Source organism: Hylobates moloch, unplaced genomic scaffold, assembly GCF_009828535.3.
Source record: "Hylobates moloch isolate HMO894 unplaced genomic scaffold, HMol_V3 SCAFFOLD_2, whole genome shotgun sequence".
Classification (NCBI taxonomy): Eukaryota; Metazoa; Chordata; class Mammalia; order Primates; family Hylobatidae; genus Hylobates; species Hylobates moloch.
Window position 1 is genome coordinate 155,424,396 of NW_026652277.1, and position 10,481 is coordinate 155,434,876.

Here is a 10,481-nt window from a genome sequence, read left to right on the forward strand (position 1 = left end):
GACTTCAGCCAGAGAGAGAAGCCCAGCCATCCCAGTCTCTCTGCTGACCTGCTGACCACACGAGTGGCGACCTGCTGACCACATGAGTGGCCACCTGCAGGCTGGCAGAAGAACAGCCCAGCTGAGCCCAGCTCAGATTGAAGAACAGTTGGGGGTGGGGTTGTTTTAAGCCACTAAAGTTTTGGGGTAAGCTTGTCAGGAACATTTGACAACCCAAAACACTGGTCATTCACAGATGCCTTTTTTCTAAGTACAAGACAATTACTCAAATGCAAAGAAAATATGGCAAGTGTTTTCCTACCACAAACTTCTCAGTCAACAGCTGAACTGTAACTGGTCATCGGCTGAAAAAAAAAAAAAAGCCATACCTTTTATCTTAATTCATAAATATCCATGATTCTTTTTCTATGACTCTTTAATGCCAATGAAAAGGTAGACCAGTCAGCTTCTGACAGTCTCAAGCACTGGTTTAATTCTCATTTAGCCAAAAATAGAAGCCATCAAAATGAATTATCCACTACTGGATACATGATGGTAAATGAGATTGTTCTCACCCTTCTAGGATGCTGTTACTTAATTTTCCCAAACCATTTCTTCTTACCATCCCCCACGATGAGAAAAAACATTAAACTGGTTAGGGTTATAAAAAGAAAAAAAAAGTCTATAACTAGAATTTAAATCCACATAATCTGCAAGATACAGCACACCATTTAACTGCTCCCTCAATTTAAAACAAAATTCTATAAAATATAACGTTGTCTGCATTGCAGAGATGATTTCTTCTTATCTGAGGAAATGAGTAATTGGGAAGGAGGTATTGTTAAGTTAAAATACAGTGGTCTTTAAATGGTTTCAAATTTTGCTTATCAAAAGGTAGTCAACCAAAATGCAAGCCTTCCAAATCCAGTTTCTGTCTTCACATAAACTTTCTTGTGTCTGTTCTTGATCTTTTTTAGGGAGAGGGTGAAAGTCCACATCTGTGGACTTTCTGTGCTGCAGTTTTGGCAGGTTTTCTCATGTGAAAATTTTCTGTTGCATCAGGCCCACGTTTTCATAGACTGCAGCATTGTCTTCTCTCATTTCTGCACAGGGTGGCGCTGGAGTGAAAGGTGGGAGGGGGCTGTGAGCTCCACTCGTCTGATCCGCTAGAGAATACTTAATATTTGTATATTCGTGCCCTTTCCTCTTGCTTTTCTGCTCTTCTTCAATCCTGTGCTGTACTGTTTCAATATAATGCTGGACTGCCATATAGATAAATCGGTACTGTGCTTCTGTCTGGGCCATCCCTGACCTCTGAGACTGCACTGTGTGGATGGTTTTGAGAAGGTCAATGTTGCAGTTAATACCTTTCCCTCTGATGACGTCAATAAGACTATTAATCACAATGAACATCCCTGTATGGCCATTTCCAGTACTGCAGTGGACCACGACCAGCCCTCATCCATGGTGCTCTCCTGCTTATGGTGCACCTCCTCCAGGAAGTCCAGCATGCCCCCGGGGTCGCTGGGCACCCCGTGGTCTGGTCAGGTCCGAAAGTGGTATTGCCAGACTGTACTCTCCATATTCCGCTGGAGTAGAGCTTGTCCAACCTTTGAAAATTTAAGTTCTCTTAGCATATAGTCATGAGCAGCACTTTCTTTGATGTTCCTAACACGCATGACCCCATATTCTTGTACAGCATCTTCATCAGACCAGTATTTGACACATTTCCTCTTTCCTCTCTCCATTTCTTTTGTTGTCGTGACAATCACTTGGGAGTTTTCTTGGAACACCATCCAGCAAAAGTCATTCACCGTGTTTTGCAGGCAGCCTTCTGTGGCAATGCAACTCCTTTTGGGCTGTGAATTGTTGCACTTGGTTTCAAATTCAGGCATGATGATATTTGCACTGATGTAATCTGAAATAGGCTCGTTGGGATCAGCATTGTGCAGGACAACCCTGGTATGATCAAAGGGCAGGAAGTTTTTATATCTATTTTTGTTTTCGTTTTCTCTGCTGTAGAGAAGTTTGCACTCCTGTGGTTGTAGTGTCTCAAATTCTTCCCAAAAGCCTTGTTGGACTTTATCTGTGGTCTCAGCTAATTTGCTTAGTTCTCAAACTCTGCTTTCTATCTCAGCAGCATTTATACAAGTCGTGTTAAGGGGCTACTTGAGTCGTAGTACTGTACCCAGTGTTTCCAGCATAGGATTCTTCTTGTAATGTTCCACAAGATCCGTCAAAGAATCAAAGAGTTCTCCTCCACCAACGTCGTATTTCAGTTCCTGACAGCGAATCATGACATGGGTCACTTTAGACTTGCTGTCATTGCTCTCCCTTTTGTCATCACTGGTGCGCACAGAGAGAACAAAATCTCCAGGGTGGCTCTGGCTCTCTCGTGTAAGAAAGCTACCACGTTTTCCTTTTTCAGTTAATTTATCTGCTTCTTTCCCAAAGAGGTGTCCATGAAACCATCTTTCAGAGGTAGGATCTGCACAGTTCAGAGGATATTTAAGCTCAATAACATCTCCATTCTTCTCATAGAATTGCTGTGATGTTCCATGTAATACTGGACCAACTCAGCCAAAGTGGCAAACTTCTCCCCCCGATATGGGTCCTAGTAATCACCAGTGTTCTGAATCTTTATGTGGGTGACAGCTCCATTTCTTCTAATGGAACATGTGACGTCTCCAGGGGTACTTTTACTAGGCCTTGCCAAAAAACTGCCATCAACTCCTCTTGTAAACAATAGGTTTTTCTGCCTCCACACCACTGATATTTGGGTGAAACCACTGTCTCCAAGCCTCAGTTTCCTCCATTCTTTTCTTTCTATAAGATAAAGATAGTAGGCTGGGTGCAGTGGCTCACGCCCATAATCCCAACACTTTGGGAGGCTGAGGCAGGAGGATTGCTTGAGTCCAGGAGTTCGAGGCCAGCCTGAGCAAAAAAGTGAGACTTCATTTCTACAAAAAATACAAAAAACTAACCGGGAGTGGAGGCTGTGGCAGGAGGATCACTTGGGCCCAGGAAGTCAAGGCTGCAATGAGTCATGATCACGCCCCTGCACTCCAGTCTCCTTTATTTTTATTTTTAATGAACAGAGATCTTTTTAAAATGGAAGTGGTTGGTCCTTGATGTCTGGCTTCCCTTGCTAATAAATAAACCCAGAGAACTATTTGCAATGGTGTAGCATTTAGAATCAACAGCCTTCAAAACAGAGAGGGTCTGTTCTGTTTTGTTTTGAAGTCACCCCTTGCACAAAACATATGGTAATCTCGGGCAGCCCATGAAGCAATCGGCAAGATCTGAAGGATGAGAACAGTGTGTTCTTTGAAATCCCTCTGACAAGCAGACAGTCCCTCCTTCCCTCAAACCATCCTCAAAGGGAAGTGTGTCGGCTTGGGCAGTAATGAGACGGTGTGGGAATTCCCCTGTCCCCTTGGTTCACTTTACAGACAAAGTTCATTAGAGTTAAAGATGGGTCATTCCCATCCACAGATTCCTTCACTTGAAATCAAGACTTCTTGGGAAATATAAATTTGGAGAATAGGTGACAGTGAACTATAGTTCTCCGCAAAACAAATTTTTTAAAAATCAGGTGGTATTAAAAATTGCTGTTTCATGACATTACCAATAGATGGCAGCACGGGATTCGGCCTCAGGCCCTTGACGCTCTTGGTGTCATCAGAGAGCAATTTGAGGTGTGCAATAAAATCTTTAGGTTACCCGACCCCCCACCCCCCGCCTTCTCTAGGTGACCTCAAACCACAATCACCAATCGACTGCGGTACTGTGACCTGGAAAAACAGCAAGGAAACTAAAAACAAAACAAAACAAAACAAAAACCCATCCTGTGAGCTCTGCAAGGGAGAACAAGATCATGGCACACAGGCAATTAGCAAACTCAACTGAAGATGAGTTCTGTTAGAAGAGTCGAAAAACAAAGAGAACAATTTTTGTGCATTGCGTTTTTAAGATCACTGCATCCAAACACTGGAGCTTCAACATAAAGACTCCTGAGCGACGTACTCTGACTTGACCCCTGCAGTTCCTTCCAGTTCTGAAAATCTGTGAATGGAAAAGTTCCAGCAGATACGTTTCTAAGATAATGAAACTATTTCTAGATACTAGTCTAGTACCTACATGTATTCAAACAGAAAAATAAACAAACAAAAAGACCTTCATGCTAATCAAAATATTTTTTAACAGAAAGGAAACCAAAACCTATCGGACCCAGCCCGCAAGAACTGTTTTTTTTCCAATGCACATAGCAATAGTTCATGTTTTGAAAACCAATTATGTAGGCCATAACACCCATTGTAGAAAGAATAGAATAGAATAGAACAGATCAGAATGCATCACAGTCTGCAGGGTTGTAAGGTAAAATTTCTTGGTCTACATCATGGGCCAAAGAAAACTTGCAAAGCTCTATCATGGAGAACAGCATCTGTCTTCAACCTTTGTATCTTCCACAGCCCAACACCAATAAGCTCCTCACCATCAAAACATCTAAACGGGCAAATAGAACTTTTGGTGGGTTTGAGTGGCATCAAGCATCAAGCTGCATTAATACTCTTCTCAATCACTGTCATACAAATATGGAGAATTCGGTTATTTATCATCATTTTCTGCATATCCATACTATTCCAAGACAATCCCAATTTCTGGCTGTTTGTTCTATTCTTCCATAAGCACATTCATATTGATAATGTTGTATGTCCTGAGTTTCAGTTTGGAAAATATAGTCCCTGGTTAAATCAATGGGCATGGGATAAAAACTTCAATGTCTAAAGGGGCTGGGTAGGTAGAATCAATGAGTGAAGCAAGCCAGAAATAACAAAGGATTAAAATGTGGATTTTATAGGAGATGTATACATTTTTAAAAAGTTAACATTAAAAACGGAAAGTGACATTGTGCTGGGCAGAAGAAATTAGGTCTTCTATGGACTGAATTTTATCCCTTCAAAATTCATATATTGAAGTCCTAGCTCCCAATGTGACTGTATTTGGAGACAGGTCTTTAGGAGGTGGTTAAGATTAAATGAGGGCATAAGGGTGGGACCCTAATCCTGTATGACTGGTGGCCTTATGACCTTATTAGGGAAGGAAGATCTCTCTCTCTCTTTCTCTCTCTCTGTGTGTGAACGTGCACCAAAGAAAGGCATGTGACTGAGCTGCAAGACGACAAATGTGTGCAAGCCAGAAAGACAGCCCTCACCAGGGAACCGAGTTAGCCAGCACCTTGATTTTTGAGTTCCCAGCCTCCAGAACTGTGAGAAATAGATTTCTGTTGTTTAAGCCACCCGAGCTACGATCTTTTGTTACAGCAGCCTCAGTAGACTAATGTGAAGCCTTAAGCCTGGATATGCCCAGGGCCCTCCAGGTGGCAACTTCAGGTTGAACGAAGCCCTGCAGATTGAAGGAAGCACAAACTCATTGGGGTTAATATCTGATGTCATTTAAGTATTAGTCCTCATCAGGGCTCTGAAGTCCCGGGGCAACCTGTAACAGGATATTCATTCATTAAACAAATGTTTCAAGAGTATAAGATTGAAACTAATTTGACTGTGAGTCAAGTGGGCCAAAGAACAGCTACTTGGAGAGCATAGAAAGAAAAGTGAGCAATTCCAGAAGAATGGGTGATCTCCAGAATTTCAGAATGAGCATCTAAGCACTCCCACACCCATGGGCCTGGGAAGAGACTGGCTTCAGCAGGGCAGGGACCATAGCATGGGCTTTCAACTTCATCCTCTCATCCTGCTCCAAGTCATTTTCTCTGCTGTTCTAGTACAATTCAAATATTATTTGATGTAAGCCTCATGGTTTTCAGAATTTCTTTCATTTTTTTCAATAATTTTTTTTAAGTACACATCTATGTACATTGGTGAAGAAAACAAATGAAAATTCTTGTGTTCATGGCACTTTAGTTAGGTAGATAATAAACAAAGTAAGTAAAAAATGTGAGATGGCAGAAGGCCATAGTATGCATTGGTAGTATTGTTTGAGAATATTCAATTCTGCTAAAGAAGAAAGCAACTGAAATAAGTGAAACTCATGTTTAAGTATAGGAAGATCAGTTAGCAGCATGAAAGACAGGTTAGAAAGATCAAGTGGAGCATACGTACACACACAGGGACAGGAAGGAAGGGCAGCGCCAGAATACCTGAGATTCATAACACTGTAATATATGTGAGACACTCAATATTCATGAGTTCTTTATTTGGCTACTTATTAGTGAAATTTATTCTGACCTTGAGTGACCTTTGCCCCAAAAACCAAATAGAATCTTGGCTGCTCAGCAGGTTAATTGGCGAGCACCAGCCACGCCCATGTGCTGGAGCCTCATACCGTTTCCATCTGCTGAGACTCCATGCCCAAAAGTTCAATGCTAGGCCGGGCACCATGGCTCATGCCTGCAATCCCAGCACTTTGGGAGGCCGAGGTGGGCAGATCACCTGAGGTCAGGAGCTTGAGACCAGCCTGGCCAACATGGTGAAACCCTGTCTCTACTAAAAATACAAAAATTAGCTGGGCATGGTGGTGGGTGCCTATAATCCCAGCTACTTGGGAGGCTGAGGCAGGAGAATCGCTTGAACCCGGGAGGAGGAGTTTGCAGTGAGCTGAGATCGCACCACTGCACTCCAGCCTGGGGGACAGTGTGAGACTCCATCTCAAAAAAAAAAAAAAACAAAAACAAAAAAAAAACTTCAATGCTGGTCCTAGTGACTGCCAGGAAAGGCTGGTGTGGTAGAGAAAGAAACAGACATTTGAACATTGTCCTGGTTAGGGTTTTTAACCATTTGTGTGCCATGTGAGGCATGTTAACTCACCCCCACTTCTCCAGCATGAATTTTGAGTCAGTTTAATAAACGATGTGATTCCATCATCTTCATTTGATCTGTGATCCCTTCTGGGAGAGTTTGTCTAGTTGTGGATTCAGAGGCTGCCATTGATTGCAATGAAATAATTCCCACGTGACAGTGATAAAAAAAAACGTATTACAGCCTCCAAAATAAAGCATGGAAGAGAGATAGGGAGTTTGGGAGATGGGTTTCCATTTTAAATACAATGCTCAGGGAAGGTCTGATTGAGAAGGTTCCATTTGAGCAAAGACTTGAAGGAGGTGCAGAAGAAAGCTATATAGCTATCTTGAGGAAGATCATTCCAGACATAGGGAACCACAAGTGCAGAGGTTCTCAGCCATGAGTTTGCCTGGCCAGCTCCAGCAACAGGAAGGAGGCCAATGTGGCCATGTGGAGTGAGCAGGGTGGCAGGAACTAAAGTTTGAAGTCACACGAGACCTGTCTTTCCAGGCCCTATAGGTCATCGGAATAGCTTTGGCTTTTACTCTAAGATGGTTTTCCACTGGACAGGAAAGTGGTCAAATTTATATTTTTATGTGATCAGTCTGGCTGCTGTATACCAGAAGGGAATAGAGAAAGATTGTGGAGGTCAATTATGAGACTGCTGCAATGATCCAGGCAAAGATGACCATGACTCAGATCAAAATGGTAGCAGTAAAGGTGGTAAGAGATGAGACTCTGGTTATGTTCTGAAAGTGAAGCCAATGGGATTTGCTATTGGATTGGATGTGGGGGAGAAACAAAGGGAGGAGTCAATGATGAATCCAAGGATTTGGGCTTTAGCAGCTGGAAAGATGGAGATGCCACAAATGCAGGAGGGGGAAATTTGGGAGAAGTTAGTACCATTTTACAGAAGAAGGAACCGAAACTTAAATAACTTATCCAAACTCACATAGGAAATGAGTTATTCAAGCCAAGAATCAATCCAAGCCAGGCCATTTCCAAGCTCATGTGTGTGTTTTCTGTCTCTCAAGTCCCTGAGAAGAGTATCCAGGGAGTAATGGGAGCTGAGTAGATGGAGCAGCTAATTCTGCCTGCCATGGGGTTCAAGGTTTCACAGAGGAAAACGTGCAGCTTGGCCTTGAGGGGTCTGGACCAGGTCTGGGAGAAGGGCAGGTATTCCAGATAAAAAGGAACATGGATAGAACTGAACAATAAATAGTGTAGGGAAAATTCAGAGGTTTGAAATGTCACTTTATAATTCTGTAAAGCTGTCTTATTCATGTGAAGATAGGGTCACATTCCAGCAATTTTTCCAATATGTATTCAGTGAGTAGCTAACCCTATTATTGCTAGATGTGGGAATACAATGTTTTCACTGTGTGTTTATTATTATGCAAATAAGCATGTGCAAAGACGAGGTCTGCATTGCCCCTCTGTTGGGGAGGAGGCACTGCCCAGATGCTGCGGACATTGCACCAGAGTGATGCAATGAGGCTGGTGCAGGGACAGTAGGAAGAAGCTGGAAGGTGGCATGGGCAAAGGTGTCTGCCTGGTGAAGAGCCCCTGGCACTGCCATGCACAGGAAGCAAATAGAGAGGATGAAATCCCTTCTCCCTCCTTCTGCCTTCCAGTCTCTCCTCAGGGTCCTTTGGGGCAGAACCCAACAGGGAGCTGACATGGAGATAATAGGGATATCAGAGTCCAGCCCAGCATCAGAAAATTGAGTATAAACAGCTTAGTCTGGAGCTGAGAGACACTAGGGTATCAACCACTAAAGCAGTAAAATAGGTATAATAATACCTGCCTTAAAGGTCAGATTAGATTTTATGTGTAAAAATACAATGTGCTTTGTATTGAAAATAACATTATTGACAAGGGCTATGGAAGGTTTATTGGGCTGGTTGTAGAGGATCAAACTGGTGTATATGATGTTGACATTCTGCTTTTTAGCCACTAACTTGTACATACATAAGCAAATAAGGTAAAATTAACTTTAACCTTGAGCTTTCATTTTGGAAAAGTGTGAAACTGATTTGTTATAGATGCTTGTAAACAGGGTGAAAGATGTTCAATGTCCTGATTCTAATGACTATGCTTGTGAGAGCCCCTCTCCCCGACATGTAGGGCAATTTTCTGATTCTAGAAAAATCCCATGTCCTAGCTCTGAGAAAGGAGCTATCTCAGGCTTGCTTCTGCTCAACAGGGAGCCTGAAAGAAGCTGGATTTTTGGATGGGGTTGCACATATATTGCTGGAACAAGCCTATTGGGAAAAACCGCTTTGTGTTGTGTTGTGTTTGTTGTTTATGGTAGACATTGATGTTTATATTGACTTTTTTTCAGAGTAATTTTGCCACATAGCTTCTCAAACACATTATGTTTCCATTTCTATTGGTTTGGTTCACAGAAACAAAACCTGTATTAACATGTAGTTGATCCCCAAAACCTTGCCTCTGAATTATGACATTTATCTTTGAGAATTGTTACTTTTGTTTTCCAAAGGGACCTTCACTTTGTATTTCATGAGATTCCATGTGTTACAGATTATATTGATTTACTAATTCTACAAATAATAATTGAGGGCTTACCATGAGCCTGATCCAACACTAAGGGATCAACCAGAAAGTGATTGTCCTTGCCTTCATGGAGGTTATAATCTATTGAGAAAGAGATTATATATAAACACAAGAGATAAAAATATAAAAACACAAACACAAAGGTTCTCTATGAGGAAGGACTCTGTGAACTGGGATGAAGAGCATAGGAACTGAATTTAGCATATAAGTTTAGAGAGATCTCCTAAAAAAAAAATATTGGAATTGTAACCTATAGGACATGTCAAGACCATGATGGGTAAGTGGGTGTCTTGGCAGAATTGGAAGCAGAGGAGAAGACTACAAAATGGTCAGTCAGTATGGCTGAGATGCAGTGAAAGGCCTGGGTGAGGCTAGAGAACAGCTAGACCCTCCCTGCATGCATTTTATTCTAAGGTCAATAGGAAGCCTTGGGGGACTTAAAAAATGGAGGGACATATTCCACTTTGACTTTTGTGTGGAGAATGGATGATGGTGCAGAAGTGGATGGAGGAGTTTAATTAGGAGCATGCTGCAGTGGTCCAAACAGTATCACCCCGTGTCTGTCTCCAGGGGTGGAATTCACATAGAGAGAGAAATTATCATGGCTTGGACTGGGGGAAGAGTGATAAAGATACATTGAATTAGATTTGACCTCTATTTTGGAAATCTGATCTTGGTTATTGATTGCATTTAGAGGAGGATATTCCTGGGTTCCTTACTTGAGCAATTGGGTGGATGGATACAAGAGTTTCTGGATGAAAGGACTTGTGACAAGAGAAAAAATGAAGGAAAAAAAGCCAAAAAGGATGTCAGGAGTGAAAGGCTTTGTACAACCAATCAATATATGCACACCCAATTAAAAGAAATGCACTCCCATATAAAAAGGACTCATACACAATAATTAGTGGTAACAGACAGACTCGTGGAAGACAGTGTATATCCTTTTGTTAAAAACTGAAATTTCTGTAGCAACAACTTAAAGTAGGGCCACTAGTTTTTCTCTACAAACTTACCTTGGTGAATTCACTAACATTTAAAATAGTTAATGCCTCTTGGCTTTAGAAATGGGAAAAAATCTCTAGGAACAATTATTTAATACATAATTTCAAGGCATATAAAAGGTAA

At 41.8% G+C, this 10,481-nt stretch overlaps 1 pseudogene; it reads right to left on the reverse strand.

Annotated features, from left to right (window-relative positions):
• Window positions 1-1,014: 1,014 nt before the first annotated feature.
• Window positions 1,015-2,795, reverse strand: LOC116476957 (tyrosine-protein phosphatase non-receptor type 11-like; annotated as a pseudogene).
• Window positions 2,796-10,481: the final 7,686 nt, after the last annotated feature.